At 45.0% G+C, this 23631-nt stretch overlaps 1 protein-coding gene across 17 annotated transcripts in view; it reads left to right on the plus strand.

Annotated features, from left to right (window-relative positions):
- RBM47 (RNA binding motif protein 47) overlaps positions 1-23631 on the plus strand; it is a 405432-nt gene that overhangs the window by 208458 nt on the left and 173343 nt on the right. For 3 of the 17 annotated variants that reach the window (XM_078678282.1, XM_078678293.1, XM_078678303.1), the window contains exon 1: positions 7468-7746. The exons of 3 other annotated variants lie outside the window; for them this stretch is intronic. The gene's annotated coding sequence lies outside the window, so the exon portion shown is untranslated. Of the gene's footprint in view, positions 1-7467; positions 8102-8850; positions 9080-14466; positions 14567-23631 lie in introns of those variants that run through there. 11 more of the 17 variants (XM_078678280.1, XM_078678292.1, XM_078678301.1 and 8 more) reach the window with 8 other exon arrangements.

Raw genomic sequence — 23631 nt, forward strand, 5'->3', positions numbered from 1 at the left:
GCAACCCTTTAAAGGGTCTATGCGAGCGAGAATAAATGTCAAAAGATAGGGCCTCACACGCCACGTTGGAGGCTGTGGCAGACTTAAGGGAGAGTGTTTCATGATGGATAATGGCAAGCCCTCTCCCCTTCTTATTTGGCCAATCCAGTGTATGGCAAAAGAATACTGAGGGCGCTTCTTTTGTGTGTATTTTTCTGTATTTATATCATGGAAAATTGTTTGAATGTTTATTGTATTTTCTGTTTTTTTGAATAGTGTTTAGTGTTGTAACTTTTGACGGTGTGGATGTGTGTGAGGATGTTGGTTGTTCTGAGATTGTGTGAGGGCTGTATTATATATGTATAGTGATGTAAATAGACTGTATATATTTCTATGTTTTGACTGTATTTTTTCATCTATTAATGATAAAAAAATAATAAATAAAGATATGCTTTTCAAATAAATTTACTCTGTGTGGGACAATGCTGATATTTGAAAAGAATTGGAGTTAACACCCATATATGTATATTATGTTCTAGGGGAGGTTTGCCGTTTTTGATTATAGTTTTTCCCTGCCCCCTCCTCCTAGTATAGTTCATTCAGGGACCCTCTTGTGTTTCTGACTGTTTGGGCGTTGCTTTCACCACATCAGGCCCAGAACCACTATCCGTCTAGGTCTCAGTGATAAAAGCCAGTTTGATCTTATGCTCCACCAATAGGAGCGCACATTCCAGGCTATGTTTCACTAATGATCTAGCATTAAGCATTATACAATTCAGCGAACCCCAAGTGCCATGTTCCTTTATGATTAGATTTTCCGGAAGGCTCTTACAATTACTGATCGGCTGGTTGAGAATGGTTGGAAGGGGCAACTGACAGCAGCTGCAGTGAGAGCCCTTTGTGTAGTCGATGCAACTATCTAAAGACAGCCTGGTACACTGTGGGAGCCTGCTACCAGGGTTGAGTTTGTGTAAAACCCTACTAGAATAGTGTAGTCCACCTACCAGGCCAGAGCGCGGACGGGCGCAGACGGGCTTGCCTTTGGCGCGCTGGAGGCGTGCACGCAGCATCGAGCGTGCTAAATAGTCTGCCTTCTGTGGCGACTAGCCTGCTAACCTGCAAACTGGGAAACCGGAAGTGAGTCTCCCCTCAGGCCAGACCAGGTCTGGAACAATGCGGCAATTAAAAAACAAACAAACAGCCCCCCAAACAGTCAGTTTTCCCTGTAAAAATAGTGCCACCAATGATTTCCTAATCAAAGTTCCCTGTGCTTCTGTCTCACCTGGCAAGCGTTAAACGCAGCTTCGCCCAGGGAGACCAACACCTAGAAGTGCATCTTGTTTTAATATAGTACTTGAGCCAACAGAAGCATGCAGATATTAAAGAATATGTAAGAGAAGGAAGGGCCATGTGAAACTTTGTATGGCACTCAAATTAATCCTGTTTGTATTTGTTCACTCCAGTTTTGAAGAAATGGTTTAACCCATACTAGCACACACTCCTTAAGTCCACCAAACAGGATGGTATGGTCCATGGTGATATAGACTGAGAAAAGGTCCAGGATAATCAAGGCTGCTTGCTGACCTTCGTCAACTGTAATGATGAAGTATTCTGATATTTGCCAGATCTGATTTTGTAGCTCGTAAACGTCTACCTCCTTACAGATGAGCAGCATTCAGGATGAGGTTCTGCTGAATAAATTCTCACAGTTGAATAGTAACTTCTCCTTCAAGGAATTTGGCAAGTTTGCCTTGAGGTCCAGTGGTAGTTTCACATTCTTTGAAAGTATCCCTTAGGTTTCTTTTAGGGAGGTCTAATTATGTGTTTAAATAATTTAGGAACTGCTGTGTAGCTTGGAAGGAAAAAGTTAATTTTGCTAGTTGTGAAAGCATACCAAAAGTGATGGAAGAAATTATTTAATTAATCTCAACCACTGGTAATCACTTGGGCCGCATCCCGGTCTATTGTTAATTTGCACACCATGCAACTTCAGTTGGACTATACACAAATCAATCTTGACCCTGCTCCAGTGGTAACATACCAGCCCAAACTGCAAGGCCAGGTCTTCCCTAAACCAGAACACAAGCAACCCAGGACAGATTTCACCCTAGTTAGGGCTCTTCACCAAGATACAGCTTAGTTCCAGTGACAGTGTGCATAGGACCCACATCTGGGCATGCCTGTCTTACTTAGGGTGACACAAAAAAAATATACAAAAATGATGGAAGAAATGCTTAAATTAATCTCAGCCACTGGTAATCACTTGGGCCGCATCCCAGTTCATTGTTAATTTGCAGACCCTGCCACCTCAGTTGGACTATATACAAATTAATCTTGACCTGCCTCTCGTGGGAACAGACCAGCCCGAACTGCAAGACCAGGTCCTCCCTAAATCGGAACACAAGCAACCCAGGACAGGTTTCACCCTTGTTAGGACTCATCACCCAGATATAGCCTGATGCCAGTGACTATTTGCATAGGACCCACATCTGGGCATGACTGTCTGATTCAGGGTGACACACTAAAGTATGCAAAAAGTGATGGATGGAATGCTTGAATTAACCTCAGCCACTGGTAATCACTCACACAGCATTGCAGTCCAATATTATATTGCACACCACGTCACCCCAGTTTGGACCCAGCGATATGCAAGTCAGTCTTGACCCTGCTCCAATGGGAACAGTTCAGCCTGAACTGCCAGGCCAGGTCCTCCCTGAACCGAAACACAAGCAACCCAGGACCGGTTTCACCCTAGTTAGGGCTCATCAGCCAGGTATGGCTTGGCTTTAGTGACAGAGTGTCCATGGGTGCAAACTGAGGTGTTAAAGCGTGCAAAATAACGATGGACTGTGACACGCCCCTGAGTAATTTCCAGTGGCTGTGATTAGTTCAAGCATTCCATCCATCACTTTTTTGTATCCTTTACTGTGTCGCTCTAAGTGCAACAAGTATTGGTGGCAACTGTTCCAGTTCAGGGAGGACCTAGCCTGGTAGCTCCGGCTGGACTGTCCCCACTGGAGCAGAGTCAAGACTGATTTGCATATGGCTGGGTACAAACTGAGGCGTCATGGTGTGCAAAATACCGACGGACTGGGATGCGACCCTGAGTAATGAGGTAACACATCAAAAGCATGATGTGGTGCTGGGGCCCTCGTTGACCCTCTTTGCTCGGGTACATTCTTCCATTTGATGTGTAGTCTGGAAAGGAATTTGGGCAGTTTGCAATGTGTTCTGTAAACAATGATCTTATGAGGCTATTTACCGAAATAATGTCTGATTTCGACACGTACTGCATCATAATCACTTTGATTGAAGCTTGCTTGGCCATATCATGCAACTATTGGCAAACTGACTTGATAATCAGTTACCAGTAAAGCGTACATTTTAAGGAGACAAACTGTGTGCCCAAAATTAGTAAAGTCCATTAAAAAGCCAGAGTAGAATGCTTGAAAAGAATGTGTCGGTAGACTTTTTAGTGAAATACAGGTGTTGAAATTCGGCACGTTCAGGTTTCTGTTTACATTTAGTTTTGCCCACGAACAGTGGCTTTTAAGAATAGTTTCTGAATCATCACGTCAAAATGTTTCATAACATGTTTAGGTATGTCTGCTATCAAAATAAAAGAGCCCACTATCTGCTCGTTTAAGATTAAGTCGATACAGAAAAGGGGGTGGTGATGAACAGAGTGTCTGAATTAAGCAGACCACTCTTACCCAGTCCAAAGATCAGGGCTTGATCCATCACCGTTATTTATCTCACTGCCCCATCCCAGCTCAGAACCTGGCTATATGCAAATTAGTCTGTCCCTGGCCCAGTGCATCATGGGAACAGGGCAGACCAAACTACCAAGCCAATTCTTCACCAGAAAGGAGACAAGCTACCGGGGACCGGTTTCTGGCATTTCAGCCTCTTCGGCCCGGCTTGCTTGAATCCTGATGGAGCAGTGAGAAAGGGACTCATGTCTGAGTATACCCTGCCACACCTATAGTGGCCAGAAACGATACAGAAAAGGGGGTGGTGATGAACAGAGTGTCTGAATTAAGCAGACCACTCTTACCCAGTCCAAAGATCAGGGCTTGATCCATCACCGTTATTTATCTCACTGCCCCATCCCAGCTCAGAACCTGGCTATATGCAAATTAGTCTGTCCCTGGCCCAGTGCATCATGGGAACAGGGCAGACCAAACTACCAAGCCAATTCTTCACCAGAAAGGAGACAAGCTACCGGGGACCGGTTTCTGGAATTTCAGCCTCTTCGGCCCGGCTTGCTTGAATCCTGATGGAGCAGTGAGAAAGGGACTCATGTCTGAGTATACCCTGCCACACCTATAGTGGCCAGAAACGATACAGAAAAGGGGGTGGTGATGAACAGAGTGTCTGAATTAAGCAGACCACTCTTACCCAGTCCAAAGATCAGGGCTTGATCCATCACCGTTATTTATCTCACTGCCCCATCCCAGCTCAGAACCTGGCTATATGCAAATTAGTCTGTCCCTGGCCCAGTGCATCATGGGAACAGGGCAGACCAAACTACCAAGCCAATTCTTCACCAGAAAGGATCTAGCCCTGATCTTTTGACTGGGTGAGAGTACTCTGCTTAATTCAGAGACTCTGTCCATCACCACCCCTTGCTGTAAATAATTTTGTCCACCCTAAGCGTGGAAGGGTATACTCAGATGTGAGTCCCTTGCTCATTGCACCATCAGGATTCAAGCAAGCCGGGCCGAAGACGGCTGTAATGCCAGAAACCGGTCCCCGGAAGCTTGTTTCCTTCCCAGTGTAAGAATTGGCTTTTGTAGTCTGGTCTGCCCTGTTCCCATGATGCACTGGGCCAGGGACAGACTAATTTGCATACAGCCAGGTTCTGAAACTGGGATGGTGCAATGAGCTAAAAAACGGTGTTGGATCTAGCCCTGATCTTTTGACTGGGTGAGAGTACTCTGCTTAATTCAGAGACTCTGTCCATCACCACCCCTTGCTGTAAATAATTTTGTCCACCCTAAGCGTGGAAGGGTATACTCAGATGTGAGTCCCTTGCTCATTGCACCATCAGGATTCAAGCAAGCCGGGCCGAAGACGGCTGTAATGCCAGAAACCAGTCCCTGGAAGCTTGTTTCCTTCCCAGTGTAAGAATTGGCTTTTGTAGTCTGGTCTGCCCTGTTCCCATGATGCACTGGGCCAGGGACAGACTAATTTGCATACAGCCAGGTTCTGAAACTGGGATGGTGCAATGAGCTAAAAAACGGTGTTGGATCTAGCCCTGATCTTTTGACTGGGTGAGAGTACTCTGCTTAATTCAGAGACTCTGTCCATCACCACCCCTTGCTGTAAATAATTTTGTCCACCCTAAGCGTGGAAGGGTATACTCAGATGTGAGTCCCTTGCTCATTGCACCATCAGGATTCAAGCAAGCCGGGCCGAAGACGGCTGTAATGCCAGAAACCGGTCCCCGGAAGCTTGTTTCCTTCCCAGTGTAAGAATTGGCTTTTGTAGTCTGGTCTGCCCTGTTCCCATGATGCACTGGGCCAGGGACAGACTAATTTGCATACAGCCAGGTTCTGAAACTGGGATGGTGCAATGAGCTAAAAAACGGTGTTGGATCTAGCCCTGATCTTTTGACTGGGTGAGAGTACTCTGCTTAATTCAGAGACTCTGTCCATCACCACCCCTTGCTGTAAATAATTTTGTCCACCCTAAGCGTGGAAGGGTATACTCAGATGTGAGTCCCTTGCTCATTGCACCATCAGGATTCAAGCAAGCCGGGCCGAAGACGGCTGTAATGCCAGAAACCGGTCCCCGGAAGCTTGTTTCCTTCCCAGTGTAAGAATTGGCTTTTGTAGTCTGGTCTGCCCTGTTCCCATGATGCACTGGGCCAGGGACAGACTAATTTGCATACAGCCAGGTTCTGAAACTGGGATGGTGCAATGAGCTAAAAAACGGTGTTGGATCTAGCCCTGATCTTTTGACTGGGTGAGAGTACTCTGCTTAATTCAGAGACTCTGTCCATCACCACCCCTTGCTGTAAATAATTTTGTCCACCCTAAGCGTGGAAGGGTATACTCAGATGTGAGTCCCTTGCTCATTGCACCATCAGGATTCAAGCAAGCCGGGCCGAAGACGGCTGTAATGCCAGAAACCGGTCCCCGGAAGCTTGTTTCCTTCCCAGTGTAAGAATTGGCTTTTGTAGTCTGGTCTGCCCTGTTCCCATGATGCACTGGGCCAGGGACAGACTAATTTGCATACAGCCAGGTTCTGAAACTGGGATGGTGCAATGAGCTAAAAAACGGTGTTGGATCTAGCCCTGATCTTTTGACTGGGTGAGAGTACTCTGCTTAATTCAGAGACTCTGTCCATCACCACCCCTTGCTGTAAATAATTTTGTCCACCCTAAGCGTGGAAGGGTATACTCAGATGTGAGTCCCTTGCTCATTGCACCATCAGGATTCAAGCAAGCCGGGCCGAAGACGGCTGTAATGCCAGAAACCGGTCCCCGGAAGCTTGTTTCCTTCCCAGTGTAAGAATTGGCTTTTGTAGTCTGGTCTGCCCTGTTCCCATGATGCACTGGGCCAGGGACAGACTAATTTGCATACAGCCAGGTTCTGAAACTGGGATGGTGCAATGAGCTAAAAAACGGTGTTGGATCTAGCCCTGATCTTTTGACTGGGTGAGAGTACTCTGCTTAATTCAGAGACTCTGTCCATCACCACCCCTTGCTGTAAATCGTTTAAGATTAAGTCGGCAGAGGGCCGCAGAACAGAGGTTTTTGTTCATGCATGGCCAACTTATCCGTTCATCCTTCTGAGGATAATAACTGATGAGAATTCGTGCTCCAATAAAAACACCTGCTATTCAAGCTGCATAGCTGTTCAGTATGATGTGTGTTTGGCAAAAACAGTAATCAATATTATGGTGCAAGAAGGACACCATGAGCCAAAATGCAAGCAAGGAAAATAGGCCTCCAACCTCTTTTATGGTAGTAGAAAATAGCTATAATTGGGGTGCAACGGGTTCCTCACACTTTTGGCCCCTGGTACCACTGCACCTGAGGCTACGCCTCTGTGTATCAGCTAATGCGCACAGATATGCACTTATCGGACACAGCAACTCCCCTCCCTGAGGCCTACTCAGGGGTGCGAGAGCGTGAACAAAATTAGGAAATTTCAGACACCACTCCAGCTCCTGTCACACCCCTCAAACCACACGAGGGCGTTTTACCTCTGAGGCTGTGGCACCTATCACAAGATCCAGATCACGTAAGAGTGCTGTACCAATGGGAGGGAATTTATTTCACATACCACTCCAAGCACACGACACAATTCTAAAGCCACATGTTGAAACTCCACGTCCTACACTTCCTTGCTGGTGACTGTGGGAGGGGCTAGAAGCATCGCTTTCACAGGGTAAAGGCCGGAGAGACGTGGAAAGAAATAGACTGATGTCGTATCTGACTGACAAGTTTGTGAAGACATCCGCCATGTAAATGCCGTTGATAATATTCAGATTTGCAGGTGCGGATGCATTCCGTCAAACGACAGAATACCCACACGGGCTCTATCCCAGTCCTATTTTTATCCACTTGTAGTTTCGTTTTTGCCGTTCACCTGCAGTGTGAAACTAATGAATGCACCTGTAGAGCTGTCAGTCACGCGGGCGCCGTGGCAGGCAGCAGCCCCCTGCAGGTTCCCCGTGGGCAGCGCTGCCTCCACCTGCGCACGCCCCGGGGCAGCCGCCTGAAACCGCATTCCGAGCTGGAATGCAGCTCTGCAGGTACGTCTGTCTCCTCAGCACGCGTGACTACCGGTTCCCGGCCAGCACCATCCCTCCACATGACTCAAAATTCATTCAGACAACGCCGGTTCCGCTCTGGCGTGCACTTTCCCTCCCTTTCCAGCCTGTTTTGTTGCTAAATTTCATCCCCTTTTAATAATGCGTGCAGAGCTGTTTACAGTCCTCGCCCCGAGCCGAGATAAAGCCGTTTCTTCGCAGAGATTACCAGTCGGTGTTTGGGGTACGGCGCAGTGACGCGGCCGCACCTCCGCTCTGCAGGCCCGGCGCGCGCACGGCGAGTCCTCGGTGCCCTTGAGAGCTGCGCGAGCCGCCAGGCGGGAGACACCGGTGCCAGGTACGTCCATCGCGCGCGCGCCCCCTGCGTGGCCCCCGGAGCCTCGCGGATCCAGGTCCGCGTCTGGGAATGTGTTACCGAGAGACGGAAACAGCAGGCAGTCCGCCGCCCGGTGGTTGCACAGGTGCCGCCCGCAGGGAGACAGGTGCAGCGCCCCTGCTGCAGACGCTGGGATTTGGTTACTTTGTTGCTTTTCATGACTTTTTTAAAGCTTTGCTGGTGTTTGCAGTCCCCGCACATGTTTAGAGATTGTATTTAGGGCGTGTTGGGTGAAAGGACGGTTGGAAACTTGCAGGCTTCGTGAACTGTATCCAAGAGCAGTTTTTTTTCGGTTAGACACACCTTGTGTAAAGTGGAGCAAGGGAGGCGCGGCGAATGGGCGCTGCTGAAACGCTTCCTTATCGTTTTTTTTCAAATTATGTATAAAGTTCTAAGATAGTTTTTTACTTAATCTTTTGACTGCTTTTATTGAATGTATTTTTGTCTAGAAAGATTTGGTGAGAAAAAACACAATTCGTCTCTTCGACCTGGACTTCCAGCGTATAGTTTTGTGAACAGCTTCTCTCAAACACTGTTTGCACTGAGGGTGGAACAAAAAGTTGTTTGGTGCCTCGTAAAACATTTACGAAACGCGGTGAACCGTGTGTTTGAAGGGCATTCCAGTGCCAAGGTGGCTGTGGGAGGAGAGTCCGGCTGTGAGAGAAGGAGGAAGGAAATGATAAGTAGAAATAGAGAGGGGCGGGTGGATAGGGAGAGGAGAGAGAATAGAGTGCAGATAGGGACACAGAGAATAGAGTGCAGATTGGGACACAGAGCATGCAAAGCAGAGATGCAAGTCGGGGGGAAATGACAGGGCAGGTATTCTGAAACAGGATGGCAGGACAACAGAGGCTGCGTGAGGTGGTGTGGCAGGCAACACGGGAAAAGTGTTCTGAAGAACGATGGAAGCAGCCGTAAAAAGGTGAAGAGGGTTCTGAGGTGAGACAGTGGCTTAAAAAGTGCACACAGTGAGACAGAAGATTAGAAAGTGCACACCGTGACAACGGTTGAAGTAGTGGAAGCGATCCTGTGAACACATTGAAAGAGTGGGTTGGACGGGCGGAGCGAGGGGGCCTGGGAGAGAGCAGGCTAAAGACAAAGCATGACACAGCAGCCTGTCACACGGTGGCTGTACCTCTGTCAACGTTTCCACTTTTGCAGTCTGCACTGTGTTGCAGATAATTGAAGTTTTTGTATGAGCTGCGGGGGTGCGGTTGGCTTTGTACCACGTTAGTCAGCCTGACTTGAGCGGCAGCTCTTGACCTTGACACTGAAGCGCATACAAGGTCACATGCTTGCTGGATAGGCCTTTTGAAGTAGCTGATCTTGCCTAAGCTATGTGGCAAGGTCTCTTCGGTTCCTCCTCCTTATTGGCGCCTAAACACACAGAAAGCACACATGGTACACTTTCCAAGTCGGTCTCATTGGCAGTGGTAGAAAGAAGTACGCAGTCCCATGAACCGAGCCAGAAATACATATTCCAACCTCTGTTCCATTGAAAATGGACGAAGTACACAGTCCAGCCTCGGTCCCATTGCTTTTGGTAGAAGTACACAATCTACAAGTTTTATAGCAATGTAACATAAATAGCCAAGCATCGGCTTTAGGGATGTCAGTAAAACCAATTTCACACCTGTAAAACGTCAGTATTGGCCCTACTTCTGTCCACCACATACCTGTAATGTTTCATTGTATGTGAGTAAAGGCAACAATATCTTCCTAGAAATTCCACATGAATTAGTGAATTTAAGGCATATGGATCTTCTCTGATGATGAACGAGCATAACCACACATAGAGAGCGTGCACTTCTATGTAGTAATTTGGCTACTTAAATCACAAAGCATAAGAGGCGGAAGTCGGTGTCCATACAAGTTTGTCAGATTTCATACGACTGGGGCAAATAAAGTCTGCATATGACGGGGACATGTGGTAATGCTAAAATCGCTGCAAACTCTATTTGTGCCTATTTTTTCACTAGTGCCAACTAGTAGCTGAGTGCAAATTTTGCTTGCTTCAGTTTCGCTCACACACTTGACACCAATATTTGATGAGTGATAATTACGCATGTATAAACAAAATAAAGTGGTGAGGCACTTGGGTCAGTGCAAAAAAAACTACACACTTAATTTTTTTATGTTTTTATTATTTTAAATGCAGGTACATCACATCACTGACAATAATAGCATGAAATAATATTGATTTTGCATGACATATTCAGCAAACATACCATCAAAAACATTATTTGTTGGCCTACTGTGACCAATGTAAATATTATGTACTTGTCCAACTAACCAGTCTGCGATCCTCTCCCCACCTTCACATCATCCAGTTGCCCTCCCGTCCTGTACACTGCAACTAGTATTTCCTGAGGTAAACCGAAACATTGCAATGTATTTACCAATTCAGATAGATGCCCAATATCATTCCCATTTTCAGATAAACTGCATCAAGCAATTAACCTCTACACATCTTATTTCCAATTTGTCAACATAAGAGTGTAAATCAGGCACTATAACCACTTGACACCCAATGCAAATGTTATTTGCGCTAAGGCAAGGGTCTTCAACCTTTTCTGTAATGTCAGTTACTTATGTTTAATGACATTTATCCAATGCTACTAATGTTACTATTGTTCTAATAATGACCACATCGGGCAAGATTACATTAGTGGCCACCATATGCAAGATTGTTAGTAGTCATCACCTCAGTGCACGAGACAGAGTTGCCATACTAATGTAAAAAGGCGTTGGCAATTTCAAATGCCTCTAGATGGGTAATGCATGACAGCCATAGCTTCAGTGTCCCTGGCATTAAGGTAATATTATTAGTACTAGGTCTTCCCAACACCACATTATTTATCTCTCAAATATCAGCCTTAAATATATTTTTTTAAATCCTGCATTTTTCCCCAAACATCTGTGTTAGAAATAGGGGTTCTGGCTGTCAGTTGGTTTGCACCTTGTACAAGCAGGAACCCTCACTCTACTCAGGATGAGTAAAGTACCCACCTATATTTGTCTGTGCTCACCATCTAGTAACTTGGCACAGAGCAGTCAGGCTAAACTACAGAGGCAAGGTGTAAAGCATTTGTGAAAACGTACAGTAACACAGCAAAAACACCACAAAATTACACCACACCAGTTTAGAAAAATAGCAGTTTTTGATCTAATCAAAATAAGACAAAAATGACAAAAATCCTACATACATAAATCAAGATATCACTGTAAAAAGGTTCAAAACAGCTCAATCGTTATAAAACTATGAATGTGTCACTTTTTGTACATAGTACCTGAGATGCGTCAAAATCACAAGATGAATATAGGCGTGGGAGGTGAGATGCCAGAAAGCAAAGCGGTGTGGCGGTTCCTCACATGCAGGGAAGATGATGGTGGTTCCTTGCTCCAAGGGGAGGAGATGCGTCGGTTTCTTATTACTGCACAGGGAAGGTGATGCGTCAGTTTCTTACTGGGTGGGGAGGTGATGCTTTGATTCTCTGGACAAGAGGCCTCGGTTCCTTACTGAAGCCCAACGTCGATGTAGACTTGGTACACATGTGCGATGTGTGGCAATCCGGACGAGCTGGAAGTTGATGCGGCAACGGCAAACAGGCGCTGCTATGACTTGTTCCGACGCTGTCCAACGATGTGTTGATCTTCTCAGCCGCACAGCAGGGCCTGCGTCGGAGTCACTGTGGTGGTCTCGTACTTTGGAGACACAGTGCGCTGAACTCCGACTGCTGCGGTTTCTTTGGCAGCAGGCAGGCACAGCGTTGATTTCTATGGCTGCACGGTGGCGGTGCTTGGAAATTTCTCCTGCACAGTGGTGCAGAGTTGGAAAAACATGCGCTGGAAGAGTGAAGCATGGTTTTTCAATTTCAGGAGCAGCAGAGCACCGCCAATGGCCCAGAACTGAAATTGGCACCACTTGGCAGGTCCGAACTCCCAGCAGTCGAGTTCAGGGATGCTGCAGATGAAGTCTTTGATGTGCCTGAGACTTCTTAACAAGAGGCACGCACACACAAGCCCTTGGAGAAACCTCACAAGCCGGGTACAAAGCAAAGTCCAGTCCTTTTCCTCTCCAAAGTAGAAGGGGCAACTGCAGCCCAACCCAGCAAAGCAACACATAGCAAAGGGGCAGTACTCCTCCTCTCAGCTCTTTGGCTCTTCTCCTTGGCAGAGTCTACTCTTGATCCAGAAGTGTTCTAAAATCATGGGGTCAGAGCCCCTGTACTTATACTCAACGTGTCTTTGATGTAGATGTAACTTCAGAGGAACTTTAGAAGTGTACAATATCCCCATTCAATCCCAGCCCTCGATCCAGACACACTACAGGTGGGTGAAGACAGCATTGTGAGAGGACAGGCCCGTCACTATTCAGGTGTCAGTGACAACAGCTCCCACCACTCTTGCTCAGGAAGACCCAGCCCCCTGGTGATGTGCCATCAGGATATGCAGGGCCCACCTCAACTCTCCTTGTGTGACTGCCTAGAATTAATGCATAAACAAACCAGCTGTCAGTCTGAATCCACAGGCAGGCAGAGGCACAGGAAGGTAAAGCAAGAAAATACCCATTTTCTAAAAGTGGAATTTTCAAACACACAATTAAAAAAAAACTCCTTTCCTAAAAGATATGTTTTAAAACACTGAGCTCAGAGAGCCTACACTCCAAATCTCTAGCTTTTCCCAGTTGAAAGTTATACTTGTAAAATGTTACAAGGCAGCCTTCAATGATAACCTATGGGAGAGCTTGTCCTTGCAATAGTGGAAAATGAAATTGGCAGTATTTCACTATTAGGACATGTAAAACACACCAGTACATGTCCTACCTTTCACATACACTGCACCCTGCCCATGGGGCTATCTTGGGCTTAACTTAAGGATGCCTTACATGCAGTAGCGTTCCGTTACGGGAGTTCCGTAGGACGGAAAGGCGGGCGAGGGGCGGGGTGGGGGTACTAAACACCGGAATATGGATGATCGGAAATAAGTAAAGAATTAAATAAATAAAACACATTTCGTAGCGCGCACTGCAACGCAAAATGCGATGCAGTGCGCGCTACGAAATTAGTTTTATTTATTTGTTTACTTACCTCTGATCATCCATAATCCGGTGTTTACTACCCCCCACCACGCATTTCTGCCCCACGGAACTCCCATAACGGGCCTCTACTGCTTACATGCAATAAAAGGGAAGTTTTGGGCCTGGCAAGTGGGTGCACCTGCCAGGGCAAAATGGCAGTTTAAAATGAACTCACAGACACTGCAGCGGCAGTCCTGAGATAAGTTTACAGGGCTACTCATGTGGTGGCACAACCAGTGCTGCAGACCTACTAGTAGCATTTTATTTATAGTCCCTGGGCACATACAGTGCACTTTACTAGGGACTTACCAGTAAACTAAATATGCCAATCATGGATAACCAATCACCAATACAATTTAGAAAATGGGCATATGCACTTTAGCACTGATCAGTAGTGGTAAAGGGCCCAGAGTCCTACAGACAATAAAAACAAGCATTGGCATAGCCAATAGGTCTCGCCTTTGGGACCTTATAAGTGCTGGATAACTAAACACTTATGGTCCCAAAGGCGAGACCTATTGGCTATGCCACTGCTTTTAAATATCTGTGAATAAAGAAAAGATGATCGCAGCCACAGATAAACGAGTTCAAGTACTGAGCTCGGCTCCTGCCCTTCATTTATTTAGCACAGCGAGTGAAGCACTGTAACAGGCAGCGCTCAGCATGGCTTTCCAGAGACTGCCTAAGCGGTTGAAGAAAGCAGGCCCACATTCAAATTAAGGGCTTAATTTGTGTAATCAAAGACTGCCTGCTTAGCTATTAAAAATCTCTGCCACCATAAAAAGTACAATTCGGCTAAATTAGCACTAATTGCTGGCACGCCAATTAGGAGTCCACCATCTACAGCAATATTAACCGCTCAAATGTGTTAACGTGGGCAACAGAAAAGTCACACATTCAACCCGTTAAAGTTTTGCAGTACGAAAACTTTAATGCTGCTCGTCAGATATCCAAGGTGTGTACCTAAATTGATGTGCTATGCAAGAGTAGCAGGGGTGCACACAGATCATAACATATCTTGGGCGTTCTTTATGTCCTGTAATAAGATACAGGTAGTTTACATCCATACTCCAATTACAATCAACTAGGGAAGTAATGGTCAGCTGCAATACCCAAGTGAATTAGCAGTAAGTAACTAGAAACAAAAGTTTTCGTACAGAAACTTGTGTCTGTCAACACAGATGACAGGGATAAAAATCGTATGAGCAAATCGGAAACCTCTGGTCTTTTTTTTTCTTCTTCATAGGTGTGGAGTGCTGCAGTCGGGCCGAAGTTGAATTTTAATCAGGGGGACTCCAGTAATGGACTGCAGTGTCTCTGCTGTTATACCAACGGCATAAATCACGGTGAGCCCAACTCTGCACCCGCAGGTACTGGCTCCCAACTGTCAGGGCGGTTGGGAGGCTGCAGGAAAGGTCTGAGGTGCCAGGGATAGGGGGCTGGACGCGGAGAGGAACCGAGGAAGCAAGGGAGAGAGGGGAAGACGAGGGAAGAAAGGAGAGGAGGAAGAAAATAAGCTGTGAAGAAAGGAAGAGGGGTGACGAGAGAAGAGAGGGATAAAAGGAGGAAGGGGTTTAGAGGGAGAACAGAAAAGGAGTGACAGAATAAACACTAAGGAAATAAAGCATGAAAGTGAGCGAAAATGAAGGAAGCAGAAGCAAGAATGGAGGGTAGAAGGAATAGAGGGGAAAGATCAACATTGAAGAAAGAAGAGAATGGAAGGAATAACAAGAGGAAGATCAAAGGCAAGGGAGAGCGGTGGCTGGTAAAACAAGTGCTGGTCACATGCCGTACCCGGCACCCCGAGTGCGGCAAACATGCTAATTAACATCTGTTTAGAATTAGCGTGGTGAAAGCGACCATGCTAATTCAAAACCTCGCTTGTGAGAGAGAGGGGGAGGAGGTGAGCCTGCGAGTGGTGCGCGCACGCGATTGGGAGAGCAGTCTTCACTTTTCAAGCACTGCACTCGTGGCGCGCCGCTGCTCGCTCCTGCAAGGTGGATGCCGCCACAAGCACGAGTGCCATGCTTAAAAAGTGAAGACCGATGGCTAAAGGCCCTCCTAGAGCAGCGCATGCGCGCTGCCTAGGCGAGACCTAATAATAGGTCAGACAAAATAATGGGCAAAAGGCAAAATGTTTGGAGATAAACCTACAAAAACGGCCAGTCCAACAATCCGCTTATAAGTTCTGAAAATATACACATTTTCTTCTTGAATGCACATTTCAAATATAGGTATTGTATATAAATTCAACCAAGAAAAAGCTTCTAATTTAATAGAATGGGCTGTACACATGAAAGAAAGCTACTTATATGTAGCTGGAGAGCTACCAGTAACTCACAAGCTGCTCGTTCGAGATGCCTGCTGCTAGGGTATTTTTTGTCTGCAATTTACTTGCGTCTAAATGTCTCTGTAAGTGTTGAACTGTAGATATCAGTATTTGGGTCTGGTATGCTGAAGTGCCGCAATGCTTGAACTTACAATGATAGTACCCACTAGCGCTTCACACTATCTGCCTGGAATCTCTTTGCATTTGGAGTTGCATTTTCATTCTTTAATTAATGGATCAAAAGTGCCCTCTATCCTTATTGAGAACACCTCAACAAAGCTTCTTGTTTCTTCACTATGTTCTCAATTTCAAACTTAGTTTTGAGCTTTCCATACTCACTTTTATGGTCTCATTTGAACCAGACATCACTCCATAACCGCCGTTGTTCATGGACTTTTCCATTTCCCCATACTCCTGTTCTGTGATACACTTGTAGAGTCACTGTCCATGCTCTCACACGTTCTGCTGAGTCACTATTGCATGGACTCACTATCACCAGGTAAATGTTATGCGTGTTTCCAGCATTCCAGGTAAGGATTTTGCTGTGCAATGTGATGCAATAACTCTTAGTCATCTTATAGAAGGGACATGGCTGCCCTGTTTATACCCAATCTCTAGATTTACATTTACTGTTGAGTGGGTTCGGCTGTAATGGAAGCCAGATAGGTAATCAAACAAAATGGTGCATTAAGGATTGGAAGAACTGTGCCTTTTCTGGATATGATAGTATCAGGTTGAACTTCCGTTAATACTTCTATAATTGTCATTGTTTGGGTATGGATTGTGCATCAAAATAAGCCATTCATACTGTATAAATTGTCTTCGTTACATACAAAATGGATGCGGGTGATTCAATATACTGAAAAAAGGATTCTCTTTGCCCAGTCCTGCACTTCTTACAATCACCAAGAGTAGGCGTCCTAGAACATTTGTTTGATGATGCAAGCTGAGGTTTTTTCAGGCCTGTTGTGACATCATTCACTGGATGGCTCGGGCTCCTTTACTGCACATTGGGAGTGGACACCATTGTTTCAGTACAGTCGGGACAAGGAAGATTAGCCCCAAAACCCCCAGTGGAGGAACTTGCAGAATGTTTCGGTTTTCTGGAGTATAAGAAGGACGTTTCCAGGGTCAAGGGAGAGACAATTTGTGACTACACAACATTCATTCAATATAATAGTGAAAAATGTGCTGCCAGGATTACACCAGCCCTACTTAGGCCTTGTTTATGCGAGGTCCGTAAATTCAACTGGATTTAGTAACGCCAATTCCAGGGTAGGAAGATAACCAGGATTTGTATAGGCCATTCATTATGTAGGCCTTAGTTTCCATACATCTGCTGTGTTCCAGAAAGTCCTGCTGCTATGCATGCCCACCACCTTTCTAGACCATGAATTGTACATTCATCTCTGGACAAAGTTCAATGACTTCCATTGGGCTTTTACATCTAATAACATATAGTGGAGACCATATCGGCTAACGGCGTATAATGACATTAAAAAAATTATGATTCATTCACCCATGAAGCAATCAGAAACATCAGTGGTGCTGTTTAAAAAACAAACATACAAAATGTAAATTAATAAATATTGTTTAATGCAACAAAAAGCCTATGAAGAAAATGAGATCATCAAGATGACACAAGTAAAACGTGATGACAAATTTCTCAATGTGGTTAGTGACATTTTATACTTTGTGACCTTGATTGAACAGTAAATGGTAGTTGATCCACTATAGACACAAACATGTCTGGTCCAATTCACAGACCAATTTTAAAGTCAGAAATTGAATCCTCATAGATGTCTTCTTAAACAGGGAGTACATGTCCAACCTTAATGGAGTTTCATAAAAATGTCATGTAGTATTTAAGGAATCTATGAATTTTATACATTTCCAGTAGTACCCCTACAGCATTACACTTGTTGCTGTGTAGGCTCTCAAAGAAACCTTTATTGCAAACGATTACAATTATTATATGACAAAACATGGACAGCAAGGACATGCACATGCAATGTATCTCACTTGTAATGTAGTATTTCATAAGCACAACGGACACCATAGCTTCATGACGTTAAAACAATAGGTATTTAATGAAGAGAAGAGCTTGTTTATCACAGGCTAAAGTTATAGTAAATTAACAGCAATTTTAAACAACCACACTTTTAGCTGCTTTCTAAAAAGGATAAGGGAATGTTGTGAACTTAAAGCCAGAGGGAGAAGATTCAATTGTTTGGAAACAGCAAATGAAAAAGGCCTCTGGGCGAAGGTGGTAGTGTGGACATTAGTGCTGCTCAGCAAGTGTTTTTTCATTCAAGCATCATACTCAAAAAAGTCTATGCATACAAAACCAAGGAGCCTGTCTGCGAGTAATTGTATGCATAATGACTAGTAAATTGAAATTGGTCATGTGTTCAACAGGTTCAACCAGTTAAACTGAAAAAGAGCAAGAGTGATGTAGTCCTTGTAAGTACAATTAGAAATTAGGCAAGCTGCTGCATTGAGAATCAGGCACCGCCTCCTCATAAGTGTTTTTGGTAGGGCTAAAAAGCATGAAGTAGTATAGTCCAAGTGAAACTGTGTAAGAGTGATTGCCACTTGCTTGTGGAAACTTGTAGGAATGAATGTCAGAATTTCTTTTATTTATTTTTTATTTTTATTTTAAGAAGTTAAGTGCTAGAAGCAGGTGCTGGCCACCTCTGTTATTTGGTGTTCTAGAGATAAGTTTCCATCTAAGATTATGCCTACAATTTTGACGTTGGGTGCTGGCAGAAGTGAGGGACCCAAGAAAGAAAGGACAGAATTTGGGCTCCCAATTATCTTAATGATTCATGGTTACCAACAGATCCGTATTGGTTGGATTAAGTTGAAAAAAATGGTGGCCGTCCAGGAACGAACATTATTTAAAATGTTATGCATTTTGGACCAGGGTGAATAAAGTTACATTTTCTTCAGGCAAATTTAAAATAAAACTGAGCATATCAACTAGAAATACATGAATCGTGCTTCAACACCCTGCGTATGCTTTGCAAGATCTTCCGCTGGATCCCGACCGAGACCAGGAAGACTGTCACCCAGGCACTCGTCACCAGCCGACTGGACTACGGAAACGCCCTCTACGCCGGAACCACAGCCAAGCTACAGAAAAGACTCCAGCGCATCCAGAACGCCTCCGCCCGACTCATCCTGGATGTCCCCCGACGCAGCCACATCTCCAGCCACCTGAGGAACCTGCACTGGCTCCCCGTTGACAAGAGGATCACGTTCCGGCTCCTCACCCACGCACACAAGTCTCTCCACGACCTGGGCCCCAAGTACCTCAACGACCGCCTGACCTTCTACACGCCCACCCGCCAGCTACGGTCCACCAGCCTCGCCCTCGCAGCCGTACCACGCATCCGAAGAGCCACCGCCGGAGGAAGATCCTTCTCTTACCTGGCTGCCAAGACTTGGAACTCCCTCCCCATCCACCTTCGGCTGACCCAGGACCATCTCGCCTTCAGGAAACAACTCAAGACCTGGCTGTTCGAGCAGTAGCATACCCCTCCCCCCAAGCGCCTTGAGACCCTCCCGGGTGAGTAGTGCGCTATACAAATGGCTTGATTGATTGATTGATTGATGAAAATGTAATTCGCGTAAAGGGCAGGAAAGCTTGTAACATTGAGGGATGGGCGAGGATACCTAAAAATAAGCAGCATGCAAAGGATTTTTAACAGGTCACAATAGCCCTCTTCGAAACATTGCTTACATTTCCATGGTATTATTCAGTGAACTTGCAATATTCTTTCCAGTGACCCAAAAAAGGATCTGCTTTCCTTCTCCTCACCTAAGTGGGCTGCGATTTGGTGGATATGCTCAAGGGGTTACTTATGTAGATTTAGTGCTATTCATAAGATTGACCATCATAGAAAATTGTATCATGCCACCATAACACCCTATCTCTACTCTACAGGGGCTAGATACACTCCCTTCATTTTGGGGCTAGCCTATCTAGAAATACAGACTTCAATTATGCTAGGCATGTGCAAAACAATTTCAGGGGTATGCTGGTGTCTGCCACAACCATGTGTCAGTAGTTAACAAATTCCTTTAGGGAGGAACGTTCCAGCAGTGAATCCAGTGATTTGATGGTTTGTGGGCCACATCGGATCTTCACCTTCTCTGTGGTTACATGCTGCTCCCTCAGGAACCATGTCATTGAAGAGGACAGCAGTGTCATAGGCCAATGAAGGAGTATCTATAAACCAATGGGAAAAACACATTTAAAACCAGGTTCTGGGTCCGAAAGTGTAAAGGTACACCTAGCAGTAGCCATGAAGACAAAAAGTCCAGCCAGTGAAAGTAGTGGTGACTTGAATTATACCAGCACTCTGTGGTAAACCTGTGTGGATGTGCTATTGATTGGAACAAACAAATAGTTGATGTGGGATGTAAGAGAGCTGAGAGGTTGATTTTAGATGGTGATCCACACCTAGATTCATCTGGTGGGTGAAGGCTCTTCTAGGCCTGTGCCAGGTGTCTTACCTGTTTGCTTTCCTGAAATCTGTATCTCTGGATGGTTCTTGAATCTCTGTTAGTGTGTCTGAACTTTGAGTAGGTGTTCACTTTCTTTCCAGAGTTCTGTTCTAATTTCCATTAGTGATCTTTGGCATCTTTTTATTTCTTCTCACCACTTGTCGAACGATCAGGCCAGAGACTGGACCTCATGGACTTGGCAGGGGCATAATGACTAGCCAGTTAATGAAGGTTCTTGGGTGCATTTCACTAGTCGGCTCTGAATTTGATTGTTAGTTCTGCCATTGGCCAGTAGGAAGCTTTCAGGACAGGTGTTGCACGGTTGCTTTGCCCAGAACACCATTTAGAGCCTTTTATTGATTGGCGAGGTGTTCTGAATAGAAAAAAGGCGATATGCTTTCTGAGCAGGCCTAACTGATAGTTTGTACCTCTCACCTTGATGTTTGGGCTCTAGAAAAGCTGAGAATTATAAAATCCCCAGGCTGCTGTGCAAGAGTGTTTCTTAGGTGGTGAGACCAAGTGAATGACAGATGTGTCCTGAAATTAAATGGGAGGAACTCCATCTTGTAACCATTTAGGGATATAACACTCTCCTTTATCCTTATGTGTTTCAGGTAGGCCTTGCTATTAAATTGGTTCAGATCTGTCTGCAGAGTGTCATAAGTGTGAATTTGGAACTGCTGGTGTTCTATGACTTTAAGCAGGTGTTACATGCATTTTTATATGTCAGGTTTTATATTACACAGTTATGGTCAGCATTTAGTGGAGTACTGTGCATAAATGTGGGGAATGGCTAATTAGACGTTTGTGTACGAATGGAGAGGGGATGTTTCTCATCCTGTTATGAGCAGGGACCAGTCCGAATGAAGGATTTATTATGAGTAGCAGATTAGCTGCTTTTTAAGAAGATGTATTTATGGAAATGAATTAATTAGCTTGGTCCACATCTTTGGTGCATAAAAAGAGAAGGTGTGTTTCCTGGTCCTTTGTATTCATGAGTTTTGTTATGTTCCATTCTCGTGATCCCATGGCTTTGTGTGTTGTGTTGCCTGAGAGGGGGTGCGTTTCTGACAGATATGGTGAGGTGTTGGTTATTAAAGCCTATAGGGAATGTAACAGCATTTGAAGATGATTCACAGGGGCCAATAAAGTTCCCTCATTCCTAAGGCCTTTTTCAAGTTGGTGATGCCATAGAAGTGTTTTTTTGGGGCCAAGTAGGAATCTGGGGCACCAACAGGTTGGGCATTACTCTTGTACAGTTGGGACAGGACCATGTCTTGGACAGTGGTTATCTGTTGGCATCAGGGAGGTCTTGTTCTATTTATTTCTAGGAAGAAGGCTAGGTATTAGTCAGTATGTGTTTTTTTTGGTTATAAATATTTTGAATCAGAAGGTCAACTACAGAAAAGAAACTAAGGGATCTTGTTTTTGGTTTAAGAGAGTACATTTCTCCTGCATCCTCTCCGAAAACTGATCCTGGCTGTGGGAATGTTTAGATCTTTTGTCCGGAAGAACACATTCAGTCTAATGTGGACTGAGTTTAACATAGGCATGGGACTTCCGTGATTGGATGAGGGTGAGGCAGGTCTTGAGTTGGTCAATGCCCATACTTGAAGAAACCCTTTTAGGTAGAGTTGAGTAGAATTTGATGGCATGGTTTCACTAGGAAAGCTCGGAGGGACTCCATGTCCAGGTTGAAGAACACTGGAGAGAGGATTTATTTGTTTATTTATGTAAAGTATTTATAGAGCGCTAACAATAATCCCCAAAGGGATATCATGGCGCTGAGGCTGCCATATGTATAGTCAGCAGGAAACCAGCGAGGAGCAGAAGGCATGGGTGCATCAGACAAGGAAAACACATAGCAACAGCGGACCTCCTGTGCCGCACCTCGTACCAGTTCCTATTTGTGGAGGTGCTGTGCAACCAACCCCTACGCCAGCCGTTGAGTGGCGTCGCTGTGCTCCAGATCAAAGATAATTAGTCCAAGTGGGGGTGCGCAGCTCAAAAAATCCTCCTAATAGGAGGAAGACATGTGGCGCGTCTCCGGATTTTGAGCTTGACAGGAACCCTGTGCATATAGTTATTATACTCTTAGAACCACGGTGCAATACACGTGGCTTGATTGATATTCATCATCTTAGGATATTGCCTAGATGAAACTTCAAAAGATACTTGCCATTTTCAAGCTTTTAATCATTATCGACATACCGACCGGTTACGCCTTCCAAACCTGGAGTGGCTTGGTTACCATTACAGGTACTTGCCAATTTGAGCTGTATTACATTGTCGCCATACCGATTTGATACGGAGTGGTTTGGGATTGATTAGATTCCTTCGGATCTCTGACTTGTGTTCTACCTTCGCCATTTTGACCGGACACGTCTCACAACCTTGGAGGGGTCTTGATTATCATTACAGCTCTACAGCTTCTGCCAGACCACTGATTTATGCTGATGGGTTCACCATATTATAGTTGGATTCCCTTATATTTCTGAGTTGTGGATTGGAATTTCCTTTCTATTCTATACAGGATCACTTAGGAGCATTTTTTTTCTTCTGTGAATGGTTACTGCTCTGTGGACAACGAGCTCTTGCAACATTAGCAGATACGCTTTTCGATCAGTACATTGCCATATGATACTGTGTGTGCCCTGATGAAGTTCCCTATATGGGAATGAAACACGTTGGCTGAATTGTCTAAAATCAATCTTTTTTTAAGAGAAATATTTTCAAATAAAGAAGTCACTTTTCTACCTACACTGGCCTGTTGAACTTTTTGAGCAGTGCACCCCCACTTGGTCTAAGGAAAACACATGTTTTAGTTTTTCCTAAATACGAGGTAATCCTTCGTATGGTGGAGATCCATAGGGAGAACACTCCAGTGACCCTCTGGAAAGTGGGTAAATGAGCGACCAACTGCTCTGACCTTCTTAATTCTTTTGGTTTTGGCCTGGTCAAGGTTTATTGATCTTAAATTTCTTGAAGCTTGGTAGAACTCGACCTTCTGCCTTGGAAGCAAAGGGCCAGAGTTGTGCAAAGCTCTGTGAGTATTACAAAGCAGCTTAAACTTTTCTCTTTTGAGGGTGGGCAGTCAATGCAGAGTTTTTAGGTAGGCGAAAACAGAACTAAATCTATCTTTATTTCAGATAAGTTGTGCGGCAGTGTTTTGAATCGTCTGAAGACGCGCAAACAGATTGTCCACCATTCCCACTGCATTTCCATAGACCAGACAACAAACAATCAAGGACTAGATTACAGTGCGACACCAGTCAATCGGGATCCACCTGTCTCAGTTTTTTTAAGCAATTTTAGTAAACCGAGGCATTTACCGCACGTACACATTACCTGGTCTTGCATGGATAAGGAAGGATCAATAATAATTCCTGTATTTTTGTGCAGTTATGTTGAGTTCCTGTGCAGTACCTAGCGAGGAGGGCGACCAAGAATTGTCCCAAATATGTTCAGCTCTGCCAAACAGCAGAACCTCAGTTTTTTCTGCTTTGAGTTTTAAACAATGTGCCGTCATCTAACTTTCCACTTCCAGGAGACAACCTGCAAAGTTTTTCT

Source organism: Lissotriton helveticus, chromosome 2_2 (assembly GCF_964261635.1).
Source record: "Lissotriton helveticus chromosome 2_2, aLisHel1.1, whole genome shotgun sequence".
In the NCBI taxonomy this organism is placed as follows: Eukaryota; Metazoa; Chordata; class Amphibia; order Caudata; family Salamandridae; genus Lissotriton; species Lissotriton helveticus.